The sequence below is a fragment of the Myotis yumanensis genome, unplaced genomic scaffold (assembly GCF_028538775.1).
Source record: "Myotis yumanensis isolate MYYU_CA2020_CCGP unplaced genomic scaffold, mMyoYum1.0.hap1 SCAF_16, whole genome shotgun sequence".
NCBI classification, from domain to species: Eukaryota; Metazoa; Chordata; class Mammalia; order Chiroptera; family Vespertilionidae; genus Myotis; species Myotis yumanensis.
This window is the reverse complement of record NW_027223767.1, coordinates 15,046,254-15,068,659: the sequence shown is the minus strand read 5'-3', so window position 1 is coordinate 15,068,659 and position 22,406 is coordinate 15,046,254. Positions and strand designations below refer to the sequence as shown.

General features: G+C 46.0%; 1 pseudogene; it reads left to right on the top strand.

Annotated features, from left to right (window-relative positions):
* Positions 1 to 205: 205 nt before the first annotated feature.
* The window catches only part of LOC138994984 (NACHT, LRR and PYD domains-containing protein 1-like), a 44,718-nt pseudogene continuing 22,517 nt past the window's right edge, over positions 206 to 22,406 (top strand).

The window sequence follows — 22,406 nt, the reverse complement described above, 5'->3', positions numbered from 1 at the left end:
GAATAGGAGTTTGCCAGGTGACCATAATGACCCAAGTAGAAGTGTTGCATTGGGAGGTGGTAGGGACCAAGGATGACTGCTCTTCTCTGCCTGCCTGATTCCTTCACCACCCACTCCCTCCACAGCGAGCATCCCAAAGGGCTTCCGAATCCCGCTGAGTGCAAGAGACATAACCAGTGCAGCAGAGCAGGTTGGTGCAGTAAAGATGGCTGAAGGAGTCCAGCAGCGGCTGGCCTGGATCTTGGAGTGTATGAGCAAGGAGCAGCTGAGGGAGTTCCTGCTGCGGCTGCCTGATAAGGATCTCTGCCAGCACTCTCCTGGGGCGACCCCAGCTCAACCAGAGGAGGTGGGTGGCATGGAGGTGGCCTCATGCCTGGTGGCTCAACACGGGGAGCAGCAGGCCTGGGACCTGGCCCAGCAGACCTGGGAGCAGATGGGCCTGAGCCAGCTGTGTGCCGCACCCCTGAAAGGGTCAGTTATGCGGTCAGGTGAGTAGACAAAACTCCCTCTGCCTGTAGTTCATCTCCTTCCCACCCACACTCTGCTGAACCTCCCACCAAACCTTACCCTGGACAGTGACAGGGAACTGAATTGTCAAAGGGCAGATCCAGACTCAGACTAGACTGCAGCTAAGAGATTTGTGGGGGAAGAATGCCAAGTGCAATCCCAGCAACCCATGGGTCCTCATGGCCCCTGGGAGGGAGCACTCAGAGGGCCAGAGAGACAAGAGGCTGACTCTCAGGAGGCACCAGCAGAGGGTATGGGTTTCACACCCACCTCCCAAGAGGCTACTTGCCTGGTTTGTGCTATAAGCACAGAAGGGAGTCCGGGAGAAGCAAGTTCCGGTCCTGGCACAACCACACTGGGCAAGTCGCCTCGCTGCTCTCTGCATCTTCTCTCCATCTGTAAAATGAGAGGGTAGGAGCCTGCCCCCTGGACTGTAGGAGGGTAAAGAGGTAATCCATGTTAGACACCTACCAGAGTCCACTTCCTAGGAAGTGCTCAATGAACTGTTCTGTTGCTGTCCCTGCGGATGTTACTACTGACAGCTGTGGGTGGCAGAGGCTCGCAGCCTCATGTGAGGGGACTTGAGGCACAGAGAGGTGTCATGACATATATGGGGAGGTAGAGGCAGAACCAGAGACACAAACTTCCTGGAGGCCAGATCGGGACAATTGCCCAGCAGTATCAGGGCACCATTCTCCAATGAGAGGGTGGCGCAGGCTGCAGTGGGCTCACTGGTTCCTCCTGACCTCTCCTAGTTAAGACAGGTCTCTTGTTTTCTGGTGCTGTTGACTGTGACGGCGAGAACAGCCCCAGGTGTTAGACTAGAGGGGTCAGACCAGACCTTGGTATTAGAGTTCTGACTAGGGAAGAATTCAGAGCCAAGACTCAAACTGTAAGAGAACTTTTACTTAGAAAATCACAGAGGTATCAGAAATGGATGGTAGAAGAAAGGGGTTCAGGAAACACCCTACAGTAGCAAAGGAAGGGCCCTTGGAGCTTGGGAGTGAGGAAGGTAAAGGTAATGGTAATGGGGAAGGGGAGGGGAGGGGAGGGGTGCGGAAAGGCATGGGCTTGCACCCAGGAGGGAGAGCGCACTGGGTCCTCCATCCTAAAAGCTTTAAGAGTGGAGAGCTTAGGGGAGATCCCAGGGAGGATGTCAATAGAACATTCATCAGCTTTTCACGTGGGTCCTTTCAGGATTGTGGTCTGATATAATAGTTGCTAATCCCGCTCTCATTGGTTTCCGTCCTTTTACACTGAACATTTTTCCATCCTTTCCCTTTAGTTTATGTGTGTCCGTAAAGCCAAAGCGAGTCTCTTGCAGGCAGCATAGAGTCAGCCTTCGGTTTTATTGTTGGTTTGCTTTTATTTTTTATCCATTCAGCCACTCTATGTTTTGTGATTGGAGAATTTAATTCTTTCACATTTAAAGTAATTACTGACAGGGAAGGATTTGTCAATTGTTTTTGTGCTTCCTTTATTCCTTTCCTCCTCTCTTGGTGTTTTCCTGTGTGATTTGATTAATTCCTTTTCTTTTTTTCCATTTTAATCCTCAACCAAGGATATGTTTTTATTGATTTTGAGAGAGGGAGAGAGAGAAATGTCTATCTGTTGCCTCCCCTGCTGAACCCTGCTGGGGATTGAACCAGCAAACTTCTGGTGCATGGAAAGACACTCCAACCAAGTGAGCCATGTGGCCAGGGCTTGATGGTTTTCTATAGTGGTATGCTTCGGTTCCTTTTGCTGTATGTTTTGTGTATCTGCTATAGGTTTTTGCTTTGTGCATAGCATGACACTTATATAAAATATCTTATGCTTATTAATCTATTTTAAACTTATAACAATTTAATTTCAATCACATACAAAAATCTACTCTTTTACTCCCCCTATTTTTGTTTTTGCTGTCACGATTTATATTTTTAATATTGTGTTTCCATGTCCATATTATTTTAGCTAGAGTTATTTTTAATATTTTTTTTCCTCTTGGAGTTTCACTCATTAAATTTATGACTTCAATATAATAAAAAATGTGACAAAAAAAGAAAACACACAAGTAATAAATGTGTTAAACACCTCCCTTCAGGCACTGAGCATTCAGTAAATGCTCAGTCACTGCTGTCCCATCATTGAGTTGGAGTTTACCTAAGATAAATCACACACAGTTTTGTCATACTACTTCTTATTACAATAGCCAGGAGACTCAGCATGTAGGTTTAGGAGGTGTCAAGACCCCTTCTTCAACTGTAGGAATGTACCATCTCAAGACTGTTGTTGAAAAGATAAAGAAGTAAAAATGTAAAGAAAACAGAATGCAATTCCTTCATAAACTTTCTATGTCTTTTATTACCAATCACATATTCTTTGTAAATCCTGAAAAACTTCCCTGTAAAAAAAAATTATGCATATGTGTGTGTATAGTGTGTGTATGTGTGTGTACAATGTGTGTGTAATGTGTATATAGTGTGTGCATGTGTGTGCATATAATGTGTTTGTGTTTAGTGAGTGTGCGTGTGCGTGTGCGTGTGCGTGTGCCTGTGTGTGTGTGTGTGTAAAGGACACCAAAAAGGGCTGCTGGGACCAGGGACCTTCACCTTGGAGGGCACCTAGGTCACTTCACCAAGGGCAGCTTCAGTGCATCCCCACTGGGCCCACTCTCTTTACTGAGGGGCCCTGACAGCATAACTGTTTGAAGAGTCTACGGCTGGTTTTTTTTTTGGTTTTTTTTTTTATCTTTTTTTAAAATTAAATCTTTATTGTTCAGAATATTACATTGGTTCCTCTTATTTCCCACCATAACCCCCCTCCACCCAGCTCCCACCCCACCCTCCACCCTCACTCCCCACCCACTGTCCTCATCCATAGGTGCACGATTATTGTCCAATCTCTTCCCGCATCCCCCACACCCTTTCCCCCCTCAAGAATAGTCAGTCCATTCCCTTTCTATGCCCCTGATTCTATTATAATCACCAGTTCATACTGTTCATCAGATTATTTATTCGCTTGATTTTTAGATTCACTTGTTGATAGATGTGTATTTGTTGTTCATAATTTGTATCTGTACCTTTTCCTTCTTCTTCCTCTTCTTAAAGGATACCTTTCAGCATTTCATAAAATACTGGTTTGGTGGTGATGAACTCCTTTAGCTTTTCCTTACCTGTGAAGCTCTTTATCTGACCTTCAATTCTGAATGATAGCTTTGCTGGATAAAGTAATCTTGGTTGTAGGTTCTTGCTGTTCATCACTTTGAATATTTCTTGCCACTCCCTTCTGGCCTGCAAAGTTTGTGTTGAGAAATCAGCTGACAGTCGTATGGGTACTCCCTTGTAGGTAACTGACTTTCTTTCTCTTGCTGCTTTTAAGAGTCTCTCTTTGTCTTTTGCTCTTGGCATTTTAATGATGATGTGTCTTGGTGTGGTCTTCTTAGGATTCCTTTTGTTTGGGGTTCTATGCGCTTCCTGGACTTGGAAGTCTATTTCTTTCACCAGGTAGGGGAAGTTTTCTGTCATTATTTCTTCAAATAGGTTTTCAATATCTTGCTCTCTCTCTTCTTCTGGCACCCCTATAATTCAGATGTTGGTATGCTTGAAGTTGTCCCAGAGGCTCCTTACACTATCTTCATATTTTTGGATTCTTTTTTCATTTTGCTTTTCTGGTTGGGTATTTTTTGCTTCTTCATATTTCAAATCTTTAACTAGATTCTTGTGCTCCTCTGGTCTGCTGTTGGGAGTCTGTATAATATTCTTTATTTCAGTCAGTGTATGCTTAATTTCTAGCTGGTTCTTTATCACAACATCGAGGGTCTCACTAGATTTCTTGAGGATCTCACTATATTTATCGGCGGTCTCACCAGTCTTTTCGAGGATCTTACTAAATTTATCGGTGGCTTCTAGACAGTTCTTTAAAGACATTAAAAGTGTGGTTTTGAACTCTATGTCCAGTAGTTTGCTTTCCTCCATTTCTGTTGTTTGTGACCTGTTTCTTTGTCTTGGCATTTTTTTTATGCTTCCCTGTGTTGATAAAGTGGTTTTCTGTGCTAAGTGTCCTTTAGGGCCCAGTGGTTCAGCCTCCCCAATTACCTGAGGAGGACACTCTTGGTGCCCCCTTGTGGGCTTTGTGCACAGTCTGGTTGTTGTTAAGCCTTGATTGTTGTAGTTATCACTGGGAGGAATTGACCTCCAGGCCAATTGGCTGTGAGAATCAGCTGTGTCTGCAGTGGGAGAACTTCTGTACTGGAGAAACCCCTCTGAGGCAAGACTTGCTTCAATGGGGCTTTGGTGCTCACTGAGTCTGCCCCCTGAGTGTGTCCTTTATGTTTCCAGGGAGCTGCAAACTGGATGGTCCCACTCTGACCTCTGGGTTTCCTGGCTCCTGGATCTCTAGGGAGGTGCTAATCTAGCCTTTGCCTGCGGGTATCCAGCAAAAGCCTCCTGCAGGGCTTGGGCGGGACGGGTCCCAAGGGATCAACAGGGTGGGGCTAGCAGCTATGGCTGCTCTCAGACTTGCTCTCAGAGGCTCTGCTTCTCAGTGTCCAGGAAATCGCTGCAAGCCCCTCAGAGAGAAAGCTGCCCTCGGGTTCCGACGGATGCCAGACAGTCCCGCTTCTCCCATATGAGCCTGGGTCCCCAGAGCCTCGCCAAGAACTGGCGCTCTGAGACTCCCTCCCGATTGAAAGCAACAACCGCGCCCTCAGCCGCCAGCCCGCTCCACATGCACCTCTGCACCTCAGTGTTTTACTTCCCCACTACGCCTCCTCCGAGTCTTGGTATGCTTTTCTCTTTCCTTCTAGTTGTAGAATTTCCACTCAGCCAGCCTTCCTGTGGTTCTGGGTGATGTTCATTCCATCTTTTAGTTGTATTTTTGAAGTGGTTGTGCAAGGCAGCAATCTCCGGTGTTTACCTATGCCGCCATCGTGGTTTCTCCCCCTACGGCTGTTTCTAATTGAGAAGAATAAACTGGACAAACTTGCCCTCTTCCATCCTTCATTCTCTAAAACTGACCACAGTAGGGAGGGGCGGCCTTGAACCCTGGAATCAGGGGCTGGGATGGCAAAGGGGAGGCAGTTGGAAATAAAGAACCTGGACAGAAACATCAACCAGGCAAAGGACCCCAGTAGGGGAGGAGCCACTGGACAGAACAGGAGCTGCAGGAGAGCAGGTGACCCACCATGTCTTCTTGGAGCCACCAGCTCAGCGCTGGGGAAGTAAGTGTGGCACCAAGGCCTGGAGGTGGCAGGGCCCTGGGAGGACATCACTGAAGCGCTCTGATGAGGTACAGCTTCTCCCCATGCCCGCGGTGAGGAGGGGGCCTTTTTGTAGTGTCCATAGTGGGAAACTGCCGCTGCCTGATGCAGTTGACACTCTTCACAAGCTGTAACTTGTAATGTTTGTTCTTTCCTGGTGCTTTGAGAGACACATGACAAGTCACTGGGCGAGGATTCGCTGTCCCCAATGAGGATGTCGCCCTCCAGCACCCCTCATTGAGGACGCACCTGGCCTGGTGGTGTGTTATTGCCATAGCACCACTCTCTGTCTGCAAAGCACCCGCTGCCCCTACCCCGGGTAGCTGATGTATGGGGCATGCAACGTGGACAGGGCAGGCCCATGGCTGAGCACCACCACTAGCTGAGTCAACAAGGCCTGCCTGCCCCCAGGCATTTTTGCATTTCCACCTCTCCTGGTCATTCCCAGGCTTCAAATGACCTTCACAGTCTCTCCCTTCTCGAACTTGAGCTTCTTGGTGGCCAAGCTGAAAAGGTAAACTTTATGGACCACATGCAGGACACAGGGGATGAGCCCTTCAGCAAGCTGAGTAAGTTTGGAACTTGGTGGCCAGCTTGCCTACCTCCACAGGATGTTGTTGAAGGGGAGCAGGTCCAACTGCCCGTTGTAGCTGCCACATCACCAGCTATTGCTGCATGTCTCCATGGCAGTGACACATGACCCCTCCACCAGAAACAGTTCACCTAACCTGTCAGTCATGTAGGCAAACTTGACAAAGTCCAGGATGTTGAGGTCATAGATATGGGTGGCAACTTCCCCCTTGTCAGGGTACTCAGCATCGGTGCTGGGTATCAGGGATGAGTCCCACATGCTGGTTTTCCTCTTGGTATTGCCAAGGCTCAGTGTATTCTTCAGGTTCTTCATGAGGGAACCCTTCTTCAGGCCATACTTCCTCTCCTTGTAGATGGACAGCACCATGACCTGTCCTGTTGGCCACCTCCTCACCCACCACCACATCTTGGAGATATTCAGTAGCCACATGTGCTGATTCATTTTGATGTTAATTAAGTTTCTGGTCCTATTGGGCAATTTAGCACCCTCCCCCCTCCACACACACACACACACACACACACACACACACACAAACACACACTTGGCTATAACAGTGACTTCTTCTGTCATCTTTCATGGAGTCCTTCTTGGGGCTCAGTTAGCAGGGATGACTGACAAAATAAAACTCCACAAAAGGTGAATTTTTTAACTGATTACACCTCTGAAGTTACAAAGCTGCAGGTGTTCCCCAAATTCTCAAATCCCACTCAAATCTCAGCAGGGAACTGTGATCTGAGAAATCACTTGTAAAAAAGAGCATACAAACTCTGAACTGTTTGCAGTGTCAGGGGCCAACTCCACACATGTTCTCACGTGGTCCCTTAAGCTGTTACAAAGCTAAAAGTTAAAATCAAATGCCTGATCATCAGTCAATGACCCACTGCATACCCCAAAGACGTTTCAAGATCATCATACTGTCCTGCACCAGTGCCTCCATGCCCCCCTTCACCAGCTCCCAGGATTTACTACAGTCTGACAACCCCACTCCCACCCACTCCCACAGCATTAGCCAATACTTTTGTCTTTTCATCACTCTACTAGAATTATTTATACACGATCACTACTGTATAGCATATTCTGAATTTGACTATATATTTACCCTTACCAGTAAGATATATACGTTCATATATTTTCATGTTACCAATTAACATCTTTTATTTCAGCTTGGAGAACTCCTTCCTGCATTTCTTGTGAGTCTGTTCTAGTGATAATGAACTCCCTCCACTTATGTTTATCTAGGAATACCTTTATAGCTCTTTCATCTCTGAACCTTTGCTCATTCTTAGCTGACAGCTGTTTTTTCTCTGAGCACTTTGAATATATCATCTACTCTATCTGAACAGTGATGTTTCTGCTGAAATTTGTTCATAGCTTTGTGGGAGTCACCTTGTCTGAGATCAGTCATCCTCTTGCTCCTTTCATATTCTCTTTGTCTTTCATTTTGACAATTTCAATATAATGTGATAAATAAAGTCCTTTTAAAGTTGAATCTGTACCAGGACCTATGAGTTTCATATACCTGGATGTACATCTCTTCACATGTCTTGCATTTTATATAATTTTCATGTCATTAAATATAATTCTTCTTTGACTTTTTCAACCATTTAAAAATGTAACAACCATTCTTAGGTCACAGGTTGTACAACAGGTGAACACTTAGATTTGGCCAGATTTTGCCAACCCCTGGTCAAAGGCATAATGCTAAAATGTATATTGATAGAAGTATTGGTGGTAAGGGTAGAATTTTGAAAGTTTTACTAAATCAAGAGAATTTAGATATGTGGAATGCTAGGAGGTCCATTAAAACCAGGATATTTTGGAGAACATGGCACCAAAAGACCAAAGTCCTCTCTTGGCACCTCAGGCAGACATAGGATTCAGAGTGGGGTGGGCCATAACCATAACGCAGAGTGGCCACATTGATGCATTAGAAGATCTGCACTTTGCCAGAAATGTTCTCAAGAGATGCAATAAAAGTGGATCTTCAGATCATGATTCCAGAGGAGGGAGTGGGCCCCTAATACCCTATTCTCACCAAGCTACAGGTGAAAATTGGCCCACATACTCTGGAGGCCCAGCAGGTTTCCCAAGATGAACTGGGCTTCAGGACCCCAGGTGGGTCAGTTGCATCATCTCAAACATTCATCTACGAAGAGAGATGAAAGTCACTCAAAATATTCTGAAGGGAAGAAGGGAAAAGGATGTAGCAGTAATTCAACTTGGAATCTGACAAAGATATGACCTTGAGGTTCCTCCCAGGGGCACAGTCCCTGACATGTGCTCAGCTCCTCACAGTTCACAAACCACTTTCTCCTCTGTCCAGGTGGTTTCCCCCAGAAGCTGACATTGGAGAGCAGGTGGCTTATTCAGGAACTGGTTCCCTGAAAGCACCATTAGGAGAGAGAAGTGGGAAGGGAAAGGGGGAAACCAATGAAACCTGCATTGTGGGACAACTGAGGTTCAATGAACTAGGGATCTTCAGGAGACAGTACTATCTTTCCTGGGGGTCAAGGAACTGCCATCTATCACTGTTTGAGAGCTCCCTCTGGAGCTTTAGCTCCCCAGGGCTTCTGGCCTGTCACACCCAATGCCTGAGAGAGAGTCCTCAGACAGAAAACCACAGGTGCGAGTAGAAGAATATCCTTGCCATGTGGTTAAATGGGTGGGTGCAGAGGAGGTACTCTCAGGAACCAATCCTATCCGCTTCACCATCCATTATATCCTTCACTCCATCATAACTACTTACAATTTATGAATTAAAAAACTGACGCTCAGTGGGGCTAATAGCCCAGGTCATGGAATTAATGAGAGCAGACAGATGTGTCTGTTTGTTTACTCTTTATTCCCAGCCTCTAGATAAGTGCCTCACAGTGTAAACCCTAGATTAGATATTTGCAGAAGGAAGAAACATCACCCTATGAGAATGATTTGGTCAAGTCAAAACTTAACGTGAAGATCAACCGAAGGACTTGTATGCATGCATATAAGCATAACCAATGGATATAAGACACGGGGGGGTGGGGGGAGGGTAGGGAAGGCCGGGGACATGTCAAGGGGCGGAGGGGAAAGAAGGAGACATATGTAATACTATTTGTAATACTTTAAGCAATAAAACAAAATTAAAAAAATAAAATATGTATACATATACAATCCTATTTTTATAAAGCAAATAATTCAAAAAAAAATTTAAGCGGGATCTTCTCCACAGGACCCTGTTTTCTCCACTGGCCTGGCAAGAATGTACCATATCAGCAGCCAGCACAGGGTGTAGCTTCAAGTGGGTTCAGAAAACAATTGTGGAATAAGTGGAGAAACAATTGAACAAATGTTCCATCTTTCTCTCCTTTCTCTAGGAATCAAAAAAAAATTCCATAACCAAAGGAGAGAGAGTTCCTACCCTACACAGTCATGGAAAAATGAGTATTTGCACCAAAAATTCACACAACTGCTACTTCTACACAGATCTCAACCCAGAGGCTATGACTTCCTACTCAGGAGAAGAAGGAATCATGAGGTGGTAGATGAACAAAGACATTTGATGGAGATTGGAGACTTATTTGGCCCAGGCCTGAGTACCCAGGAGGAGTCTCCCACTGTCCTGGTGCATGGAGTTGCTGGAATCGGGAAGTCAACCCTGGCCAGGCAGGTGAGGGGAGCCTGGGAGGAAGGCAGGCTGTTCAGGGACCGCTTCAAGCATGTCTTCTACTTCAACTGCAGAGAGCTGGCCCAGTCTGAGACCATGAGTCTCGCTGAGCTCATCACAAAAGACTGGGCTGCTCCTGATGCTCCCATTGGGCAGATCCTGTCTCAGCCAGAGCAGCTGCTCTTCATTCTTGATAACTTAGATGAACCCAAATGGGACTTGAAGGGGCAGAGTTCTGAGCTCTTTCCACACTGGAGCCAGCAGCAGCAGGTGCACACACTGCTGGGCAGTTTGCTGAAGAAAACCTTACTTCCCACGGCTTCCCTGCTGATCACAGCTCGGATCACAGCTCTGAGAAAACTCATTCCTTCTTTAAAGCATCCTCACTGGGTGGAGGTCCTGGGATTCTCCGAGTCGGCCAGGAAGGAGTATTTCTACAAATATTTCACAGATGAGGGCCAAGCAATTAGAGCCTTTACCTTGGTTGAATCCAACCCGGCTCTCTTCACCATGTGTCTCATGCCTTTGGTGTCCTGGCTGGTCTGCACTTGCCTGAAGCAGCAGATGGAGCAGGAGCAACCACTCTCACTGACCTCCCAGACGACCACAGCCCTCTGTCTGCACTACTTTTTCCATGTTCTCCAGGCTCAGTCCCTCGGGACTAAGTTGAGAGGCTTCTGCTCTCTGGCTGCTGAAAGCACCTGTCAAGGAAAGACTCTGTTCAGCCTCAAGGAATTCAAGAAACACGGGTTAGATGCTTCCATCATCTCCATTCTCTTAAACATGGGTGTTCTTCAAGAGCACCCCACCGCTCAGAGCTACAGCTTCATTCACCTGTGCTTCCAGGAGTTCTTTGCAGCAATGTCCTATGCTTTAGGCGATAGAGTGTTGAAAAGTAGTTGCTTTACAAGCATCAAAATTATAACAGACTTGACAGATGTATATGACAAGCGTGACCTGTTTGGGAAACCAACCATATGTTTCCTGTTTGGTCTTTTGAGTGATCAAGGGATGAGAGAGTTGGAGAGCATTTTCAAATGCAGCCTGTCATGGGAGAGGCATTCCTATCTGCTGCAGTTGACCCAGAAGGAAGTTAACTACAAGCATCGTAACCTTGAGCCATATTGTTGGCACTTGCTGCACTGTTTTTATGAGAATCAGGACAAAAGGTTTCTGACAGAAAGGATGTCCAGTTTCTATAGAATGAGGATATGTGTCCAAACTCACATGGAGCTCCTGGTGTCCACGTTCTGCTTTAAATTCTGCCATCGCATGATGACGCTTCAACTGAATGACGGTGGAAAGGAAAAACGAGCTCAAAGGCCTTCAGGTGTAGTTCTGTGAGTGTTCCCCCGCCCCTCTCTCCAGCTCCTCTGTTGGTACCACTGCCCTAGGCACTGGGGCACTCCCACTAAGCCTGGCCCCAGTGGCTTTAGGACTGAGATCACCAGTAACTTTTTTTCTCAATAATTTTTTAAAATATATTTTGATTGATTTCAGAGCGGAAGGGACCTTCATTATAAAGTGAGGTATATATCCTCTAGTCTTATTTTTATGCACATTTCTAAAGCAAAACTGAGTCATACTGTACCTTTTATTTTATAGTCAGCTTTCTTTCTTTATTTTTATATCAAGACTTTCTTCTGTGTTATGAAGTAGCCTGATACACCATTTTGAACGACCATACCGTCTCCCATAGGGAAGCTGCCACAAATATCCGACCAGTCCTCTATTCTCAGGCACTTAATTTATTTCTAGTTGTTCTGGTTATAAAGGTAAACTGGTCCTTAAAGGACCAAGGTGCAGGTGTTGCAAGTGGTGGTGGCCTTCAGAAGTGTCCTAAGCAAGCAGAGAGGCGGAGGCCAGAGGAGAGCATGCTTCAAATGTTCTCTCCTGAGACATTCCCCTTTGACATCTCTCTCCTGGAGACCCTCTCTGTGCTCTTGCTATCCTGGGAAGGGGATAGGGTCCCACACAAGCCAATCTGGACAGCAGCATATATAGTCATAATCAACAATCCCATCACAAAATCATCTTAAGCCACCTCTCCCAATTTCTGTTGCCTCCTCTTACCTCTTCCTTTCCTTTCTGGAAATTGGGACTTAACAGTATCTGTGCCAAAGGAAGAAAGGCATGTCTGCATTGATGAGAGAAAGACTGTCTGCATCCCCAGGCTCTGTGCTGGGCACTGCAGATAAAAAAAGATGAACATATATGCCCTTTCCCACAAGAATTTCCCACACTCTGGCAGAAACAGGCCCACCAAAGGAGTACAGCAATGTAGAATGGCAAGGGATGTGTCATGAGAAACCACACGGAAGAGGGGCAATTAGCCCAGGGTGGTGGGAACAGAGGGGCAGTTCCAAATACTGATCACCCCTGGCAATAGCCCTGCCCATGGCAGCCTGGCACTCAGAGGGGCCAAACTGCTGGGGTCCGGCGAAGAATGAATGACACGGAGGCAGCATTCAGTTGATCAGCAGCCTAGCCAGGAACTCTAGCCAGGATCTCCAGCCAAGCTCTGTCCAGGATCTCCAGCTAAGTTCTATTGCCAGGTTCTCTTGCTAGGTTCTGTTTCTAGGTTCTGTGTAGGATCTCCAGCCAAGTCTTGTCTCTAGGTTCTGTCTCTAGGTTCTGTGTCTGGGTTCTGTGTCTAGGTTCTGTGTCTTGTTGTCTTGTTACATCTGTATTTATACCAGTTGATTCCAATCCTATCAATCTCTATTCCAAAGGTTAGGGCGTTTCTTATCTCCATTCCAGGGAGTAAAGATTATGTAGCTTAAGTGTGATTGTAGTTAAAGTGATTAACTACCTGCCTGGTACTTAGTTAAGGGGTTTTATCCCCTCCCTAACTTCAGGGAAAAATCCCTACCTGGGGAAACAACCTTTCTCGGAGAGGTGACCTTGGTTAAAACACATGGCACTAAGGAGAGCAAGCATATTAAGAACAATATGCTATATATGCCAGGTCCCTTGAAACATATGCTGTGCAGATGTTTCTTTCCTGCAGTGACTGTGTCAAGCAGCAAGGATGGACCGGCTTCCGGCACCAAACCCCATGGTGTTGAGCACAATGTGCACATAAGACCCCACACACACCGGTCACATCTCCCCTGTCCCTCTCTCTCCCTCAGGTACAGCTGGGGCCCGTTTACAGATTCCTGGTGGCAGATGTTCTTCTCTATTCTCAAAGTCCCTGGACGCCTGCGTGAGCTGGACCTGAGTGGGAACTCTCTGAGCTGCTCTGCAGTACAGAGTCTTTGTGACGCCCTGAAAAGCCCTCACTGCCACCTGGAGACCTTGAGGTGAGTCTGGCCTGGGTTCTGATCTGAAACAGGGATGCACAGGAGAAACATGATAGAAGTTGTGTCTAGGATGGGTGTGTGGTGTTTGTAGTCAACAAATATTCATTGAGCCCCTCTCTGACCATGGCTACTGCAGTAAGCAAACACAGATAGGATTCTGTTTTCACAGAGTTTGCAAGTGACTGACATTAACCACAAAAACAAATGTGTCATTACAGGCCCACATAAGGGCCTGCAGTGGAAAACTACCTGAATAAAGTGAATATTGAAGGACATGTGAAGAATACAGAGGGTTTACCTAGGTGAAGCAGGAGGGACAAAAGGTCAAAGGCCCTGTGGCAGGAGGAAGGATGGGCTGTCATGGGATTGAAAGCAGACAAGTGAGGCTGGAGGACGGAGAGCAAAGGAGCCACAGCAGGAGGCTACAGAGATCAGGAAGCCAGACTATCTATGCAAGGCCTGTTGGAATCTGGGGTGGTTGTTTTTTTCTAATGCAATGTGATTATAATCAAAAGATTCATATGATCAGTAGAAGCAGACTGCCATATAAAATCCAGAATGGAGGACAGCAACAAGAGAGGTTGGAAAACTGGTTCATAGGAAAGTTTTAGTTGTTCCTGTAAAGATGGTGAGAGCTTGGGCCAAGGGAAATTAACAAAGTTTCTGCAAGAAATGATGGTGTCTTAGACTACTGTGTTGGCCATAAAAATGGAAAGAAGTCAATGGATGTAAGAGATCTGAAGAAAAGTAAAATCAACCAGACTGAGTAATGAATTGGATTTATGGGGAAAGGAAGATGGAGATATAGAAGATGATCTTAGGTTCAGGCCAGAGATATGCATAGGATAGTGGCACCTTCATTGAGATGGAAATACTGAAAGAAGGGAGGGAGGGGATGGAATGTCATGGGTGTGATTTTGTGCATGTGTCAAGTTCCTTTGAGGTACCAAGGGGAGATGTCCAACAAGTATCAAATAAAGCTGTAAACAAAAATAAGATGCCCCATAGAACAAAACTCAACAAATTTAAAAGAATTACAATCATACAAATTATCTTATCTGAACATAATAAAATGAAATTGAAAATCGTAACAGATAGAAATTTAGGAAATTCACAAATATATTGAAATGAAACAACATACTCCTAAATAAACAATGGGTGGAAAAAGAAATCACTAGGGAAATTTAAAAGTATTTTGTCCCAGGCCAATGTGGCTCAGGGTTTGAGCACTGACCCAAAAATCCAGAGGTTATGATCCCTGGTCAGGGCACATGCCCAGGTGGTGGGTTCAATCCCCAGTAGTGGGTGTGCGGGAGGCAACCAATCAATGATTCTCTCTCATCACTGATGCTCTCTCTCCCTCTCCCTTCCTCTCTGAAATAAATAATATATTTTTTAAATTTATGAAAAATAAATAAACAAACAAACAAATAAATAAATAAAAGTATTTTAAGCCCTAGCTGGTTTGGCTCATTAGATAGAGCATTGGCCTGCGGACAGTAGGGTCCCAGGTTTGATCCTGGTCAAGGGCACATGCCTGGGTTGTCAGCTCGATCCCCAGTAGGGGGCGTGCAGGAAGCAGCCTATCAATGATTCTCTCTCATCATTGATGTTTCTATCTCTTTCCCTTTTCTTTACTCTCTGAAATTAATAAAAATATATTTTTAAAAAGTATTTGAGATGAATGAAAACAAAAGCACAGCATACCAAATCTTATTTGATGCAGCTAAATCAGTGCTGACAGAGAAATGTATAGATATGAATGCCTAGATTTAAAACAGAAATGGGGATACAACTGCACACTCATTGGAATCGCCAAAATCGAGAACACTGACAACACCACATGCTGACAAGGTTGTGGAGCAAAAGGAACCCTCATACATTGCTGGTAGGAATACAAAATAATATGGCCACTTTGCAGATTCCTACAAAATGAAACATACCCTTACCATATGATCCAGCAATCATGCTCCTTGGTGTTTACCCAAAGGAGTTGAAAACCTATATCCATACAAAAACCTACACACCAATGTTTAAAGCAGCTTTATTTATAATTGCTCAAACTGGAAAACAATCAAGATGGCTGTCAGTAGGCGAGCAAATAAATAATTGTGGTATATCCATACAATGGAATATTACTCAGCGTGCAAAAATGAGCCATAAAGCTATGAAAATACATGGGGGAACTATAAATGCATATGACTGGGTATAAAAAACACAATCTGAAAAGCTACATGCTGTTTAATCCCAACAATGTAAAATTCTTTAAAAGACAAAAATATGAAGGCAGTAAAAAAATCAGTAATTGCCAGCAGCTGGGGGCGAGGGGAGAAAAATGATAGAGCGTAGCGACTATTCTGTATGACACTACAATGGTGGATGTATGTCATTTATATTTGTCAAAAAACATAGGCTATAAAGCATTGAAAGGGAACCATAATGTAAACTATGGACTTTGGGTGATCATGATGTGTCAATGTAGGTTCACTGATTGCAACAAATTCACTGCTCTGCTGCCTGGTGTTGATAATGGGGGAGGTATGCATGTGGGGGCAGGGCTATGTAGGAAATCTCTGTATTTATGCCCAAATGTTTTTGAAAACTAAAACTATTCAAACAAGACAAAAGTATATTTAAGAAAGAAAGAGGAAGTGGTTAGAGGAAGAGAAGGGGGAGAAAAAGAACAAAGTCAAATCAATAACTTAAAGTTCCACTTTAAAAATCAAAAAGAAATAATAAAAGGAGAAAATATAACAAAAAGCAAGCTGACCCTAGCTGGTTTGGCTCCATGGATAGAGCATTGACCTGCGGACTGAAGGGTCCCGGGTTTGATTCCGGTCAAGGGTTGTGGACTAGATCCCCAGTAGGGGGTGTGCAGGAGGCAGCCAATCAATGATTCCCTCTCATCGTTGATGTTTCTCTCTCTCCCTATCCCTTCCTCTCTGAAATAAATAAAAAGTCTTAAAAAAAAAAAGGAAGCCAAAGAAAGAAAATAATATGAACTAGAGTGGGAATAAATAAAACTGAGAATACAAAAAAAATACAGAAAATAATGACACCAAAAGTTAGTTCTTTTCAAAACTCAGCAAACTTGACAGAATTTTAGCTAGACTGACTACATAAAAAAAGAAACAATTCAAATGACTAATATCAGGAATGGAAGAGAGATAATCACAATTGACCTAACAGAAAAAAATTTTAAAGAACTTTAAAGAAATATTAAGTACTATAAGCCAACAAATTAGATAACCTAAATGAAATGGACCATTTCCTGAAAAACACAACTACTGAAACTGACTCAAGGAGATTTAGAAAGTCTAAATAAACCTATAACAAGTAAAGAGATTAAATTATTAAAAAAAATAATTCCTACAAAGGAAAGCCCAGACCCAGTTAGCTTCATTGATTAAGTGTACCAAACCTTTAAAGAAGAATTAACAACAATATTCTCAAACTCTGAAACAGAAAAATAGAAGAGGGGATAATTGCCAACTCATTCGATGACAGCAGCATTACCCTGATATCAAAATCACACAAAGACAAGCAAAGTCATCACAAGGCATTAAAAATACTACAAACCAATATCTCTTATGAATACAGATATGAAAATTCTCAACAAAATACTAAAAACAAATAAAAAGGATGGTAAAGGATGACAAACAGGGACTTATCCCAGGAATGGTTTAACTCAGGAAAATTGACCAATACAATACATCATTTTAATATAATGAAGGACAAAAAGTACATGATCATCTCAATAGACATAGACATAGTATTTGACAAAGTCAATACCTTTCACATTAATAACACCTTTTCACTTAACTAGAAAAGAGGAAACTTTCTCAACCTAATGTCTCCACTCTTCCCTGTGAAGTAGAAATTCAGTTATTTACTGACAATGAGTGTGAGGATGGGGTGTTGGAGACTTGGGGAAGTAAAATATTGAAGTGGGAGATTTATAGAGTGGGAGATTTCCACCTTCCAGGCATGGTTGAAGCCCATGCGATTCATAATTGTAGCCACCAAGCTTGTTACTCTGGTGGGAGTGAGCGAGTGTAGGGTAGTGGGACAATGGCAGAGTTTGGGTTAGCTAGAGGGATATAGTGAGAGGTAAGAGAGTAAGTCATTCAGTGATATTACCAATGACATATCATAGAATTTAAGCTAGATTCCAAGCAAAATGAAAAAAAGGAAGGTGCTGAGAAATTGGGAGAAAGAAGAGGGTCAAGGAATTGCTCATTAAAGAAGAGTCCTGGTAGGATAAGTTGAGCAAGAGAGGATGGTAACAAATCTAGTCTTTGGGGCCTCCTGTATCCACATGAGGCTTCTTCACCTTTCCTAAAACCCTTCTAATAAGGACCACCTGAGTCCAGGAGGAAAAGCCTTTGAAAACGTCTCAGAAAACTTTATTCTACCTTAAACTTCACAACAAGTGGAGAGACACGAAGCTAAAATGTACTGCTTACGTTGCGATAGAACTTTACAATCTAAATATCAATTCTGTATCTACTTCAAGATATATATATATATATATATATATATATATAGATAGATAGATATAGATATATATATATATATAATCTAATAAAAGAGAAACATGCAAATTGACCATAACCCTGACACCCTTACCATTGGCTAATTAGCATATCCTTATGCAAATTAACTGCCAACCAAGACAAAAATATGAAGGCAGTAAAAAAATCAGTAATTGCCAGCAGCTGGGGGCGAGGGGAGAAAAATGATAGAGCGTAGCGACTATTCTGTATGGAAATCATTGTCCCTGCTCTGCCATTTTCATAAGGTCGTTTGAAGGCCAATATATATATACTAGAGGCCCGGTGAATATCTACTAATATTCACTTTGAATATCTACTAATTCCAATGGTTTTAAGCATAAGAAAGAAACAACAATGGAGCTGTTATCTGTTAAAAGTATGGGCACAAACAGGTAGTTGGACATTCCCCGAGGGGTCTCAGATTGGAGAGGGTGAAGGCCAGACTGAGGGGCCCCTTTCCCCCGCTACCCCAGTGCAAGATGGCGGCTGGCAGCCAGGCACTGAAGCGAACAGGAGGCTTGCTTGCTCCAGTGATGGAGGAAGCCAAGGTTCCCCGCCTGCCGCTGCCAGCCTCTGAGCTTGCACTCTAAGAAACAATGTTGCAAGTATAGAAGCTAAACAAACTCCAGAAACCTGTTTTCAGCCAGCAGGGCTTCAGCCAGTAGGACCGCAACAGTGCTTCAATTATAGAATCCAAACAAACCCAGTACCTGCTTTCAGCAGCCGAGGTCTCAGAGCTGCAGCCAAGGTCTCAGAGCTGCAGCCGAGCCTCAGAATTAAAGCCAGCTCTCAGCTCCAGTGACAGCCATAGAAGGTAAATAAATCCCAGAATAAAAGAAAAAAGAAAAAAAGAGAGGTTGGGAGCTTCAGTCACCCGCCAGCCTGAAAACGGCCCTCAGCCCCTCACCCAGACTGGCCAGGCACCCCAGTGGGGACCCCCTCCCTGAAGGGGGTGTGACCAGCTGCAAACAGACATCATCCCCTCATCCAGACTGGCCAGGCACCCCAGTGGGGATCCCCACCCTGAAGGGGGTATGACCAGCTGCAAACAGACATCATCCCCTCACCCAGACTGGCCAGGCACCACAGTGGGGACTGCCACCCTGAAGCAACAAGATGGTGGCTAATTTGCATACTGAAGGCGGGCATCAGTGGGCAAGGCTGACCCGGATCTGTGACCCTGCTGGGCAGGGGGTAGCGCGGGAAGCTGTCCACAGTCTGGGACCGGATGTGTGATCCTGCCGGGCGGGGGGCAGTGCTTGAGGCTGTCCGCGGTCTGGGACCCAGATCTGTGACCTGGCAGGCAGGGCGGCAGCGCTTGAGGCTGTCCACAGTCTGGGACCCAGATCCGTGACCTGGCATGCGGGGGGCACCTCGGGAGGCTGTCCGCGGTCCCGGGACCTGGATCTGTGACCCTGGCGGGCAGAGGGGAGCGCTTGAGGCTGTCAGCGGTCTGGGACCCGGATCCATGTCCTGGCGGGCGGGGCGGCAGCACTTGAGGCTGTCCGCGGTCCCAGGACCTGGATCCATAACCCTTCCCAGTGGGGCGGCAGCTCACACAGGGGCAGATCAGCCGGGGTTGGGCAGGGCAGGACGCCTGGCTTCCACCCAGCCCCAGTCACTCTGGGCAGGTGAGCAGTGCAGGAAGCCTCACAAGGGAGGCAGGCCGGCGGAGGGCGGCCTGTACTCCCCACATGGCAGTGGTGACAGCTGTGAGCGCGCCAAGTGGAGCCTGCAGGCTGAGCTGAAGTAGCACCTGCAGGCCATCAGCACCCAGGAGTGGCTGCGCAAGATTTGCCTCCTGGCCCAGAAGGTGCAGGATCACAGGGACAGCCACCCTGGCGGGCCAGACTGACATCCTCCTGGCCGCACCACGGGGGTTTGCGGAACTGCAAAGCCAGTGGCCTCTGGTGTGCACATCCCCCCCCCCCCCCCCCCCCCCCCCGGCGTGCGAACATCCCCCAGCACACTGTCACCCTCCCAAGCCTGCAACAGTTGCAAACCAAGGTGTGCACAAGTTCCCTCCGCCTCTCCACCACACTTCCATCAACCCAGCATGCCTAACACCCCCACAGGATGTGCACACATCCCCTCTGATGCTCTCACGTCCTTTGGAGAGTGTCTGGGTGTTCTGGGTGCTGAGAGTGGGCGCCTGTGAGATGACAGTGAGAGGGCGGAGTGGTGATGCCCTGTTCCCACAGAGGCCAGTGCAGCTACGAGATCACCTCTGGGGGGTTAATGCAGGTGCTGAGGCAGGAGCAGGTGCAGATAGACACACATGGTGGGCACGGACGGCCCTCGCTGTGGTGCCTTTGGTCAGCATTAAAGATCAAGAACCCAGAGGCAGAGAGGAGTTCCGTCCTCTCAGTGAAACAGTGGGATAGTCGGGGCGACTGTAGAGGAGGAATGTGCACTTTGGGTGCCAGCACCCATGAGCGAAGGCTGCCCTGACCGAGCCTCGCTTGCTTGGGGCCTAGCTCACTCCTGCCGGGCAGCGGGTGACAGGACGTGCTTTTCCGAATTAATGAGAGAAAACGTTGATTCTCCTGCTGCCCACGAAGGTGGAAAGTGAAGTGGGGAGACATGTGGGGAGTGAGCAAGGTTCCCTGTCTGGGGTTCCAAATCTGCTGTTGGTTTCTTTCACCGCTGACTAGAGGTATACAGGGTGTCCCCCCAAAATATATACACACTTTGAATATCTACTAATTCCAATGGTTTTAAGCATAAGAAAGAAACAACAATGGAGCTGTTATCTGTTAAAAGTATGGGCACAAACAGGTAGTTGGACATTCCCCGAGGGGTCTCAGATTGGAGAGGGTGAAGGCCAGACTGAGGGGCCCCTTTCCCCCCCCCCCCACCCCAGTGCATAAATTTCGTGCACCGGGCTACTAGTATATATATAAAAGCCTAAGTGACCATTATGACCAGATGACTGGCTGGTAGCTATGATGCACACTGACCCCCAGGGGGCAGACACTCAATGCAGGAATTGCCCCCTGGGGGTCAGTGTGCTCCCACAGCCAACCTCCCGTTGTCCCTCCCCCCAGCCGGCCAACCTCCCATGAGATGGCCCTGATCAGCCCAATCACTGGCCAGGCCGAGGGACCCCACCCATGCACGAATTTGTGCACCGGGCCTCTAGTATATATATATATTGGCCTTCAAACGACCTTATGAAAATGGCAGAGCAGGGACAATGATTTCCATTTTCCAGATAGTAAGAACTGAAGCTCAGTGGAGTGCACCAACTTGCTCACATTTAAACAGCTAGAAATGGAAGAACTGGGACTAGAAGGCAGTGAGCACACAGCGCAGCACCACCTGCAGCACTTCATCATGAAAGCCAGGATCTAATTCATGCTGACTCAGTGGGGCAGTGCAATAAAAGAGATTTTTCAGGGGAACTAATGATGGATAAGGCAGATGTGAATATTTCCTCACTACAAAAGTTGATTCTATATAAAAGAACTGAGAGCTTTACAGCCTTTGGATGTAGGAATATCTAAGACCTTCAAACAAAGTCCTAACTAATAATTGGATTTCTCTGGAAATCAGTTGAATATGCTAGACTCAAGGATTCTGGGTGCTTTGCTTGTTATGGACATGTAAAACTGAGCATAGTACATGAACAAAGGAGAAGGAATTGATAAAGGAGAGGTTGGAGGTCTGAAGACGGGATTCCAGAAAGAACAAGGTCAGAGGGGAGGCAGGAGGGTGTGGAATCAAAGGCACAGGAGAAAAAAGCCTTGGCCCTTCTGGGACAGAAGGACAAGAGAAGGGCTGCATGAAAACTGGTTTGGCTCAGTGGATAGAGCGTCAGCCTGTGGCCTGAAGGGTCCTAGGTTTGATTCCAGTCAAAGGAAACCCCTTTGTAAGTAAGTAACTGCTTTTCTCTTGCTTCTTTTAAGATTTTTTGTCTGTGTTTCTGTGTCAATCCCCCAGTATCTGTGCATTTCTGGGGATCTGGAGGTCTTACTTACTGCATGACTCAGAAGAGGTGCCCATGGGTGCTCGTGGGTGTCTGTGGAATCAACAAGTGAGGAAACTCAAGGCTATCAGTGTTTGTCTCCCACAGGTTGGCTAACTGCGGCCTCACAGCAGAAGGCTGCAGGGCCCTTGCCCGTGTGCTGAGCGACAACTGGCACCTGATAGAGCTGGACCTGAGCTTCAACAAGCTCCTGGACACCGGAGCCAGACACCTATTCCAGGAGCTGAGATATTCTCACTGCAAGCTGCGGCAACTGATGTAATTGCTCCTCTTTGACACTGCTTTGAGGGGTGGGCAAAGGAGGAAGAGGGAGCTGCCTAAGACCCTGGGTCAGGGAGAAGCTGAGAACTAGGTAGGATGGGGTGATTTGGGTTGCAAGCAAGTAGACACGCTAGTGTTGAAACCCACCAAAGAATCCTGTGTCAGCTACCTGGGCATTTGGTAGGGCCGATGTAGTTAACAATCAGACCTGGTGCACAAGTGGAACATTGGGTAAATAAATCATATAATGTTGATGTGGGGAGTTGCAAGATTGTTGGGAATCTCACAGGAGTGAGAAAGGGAGGTTCTCTGATC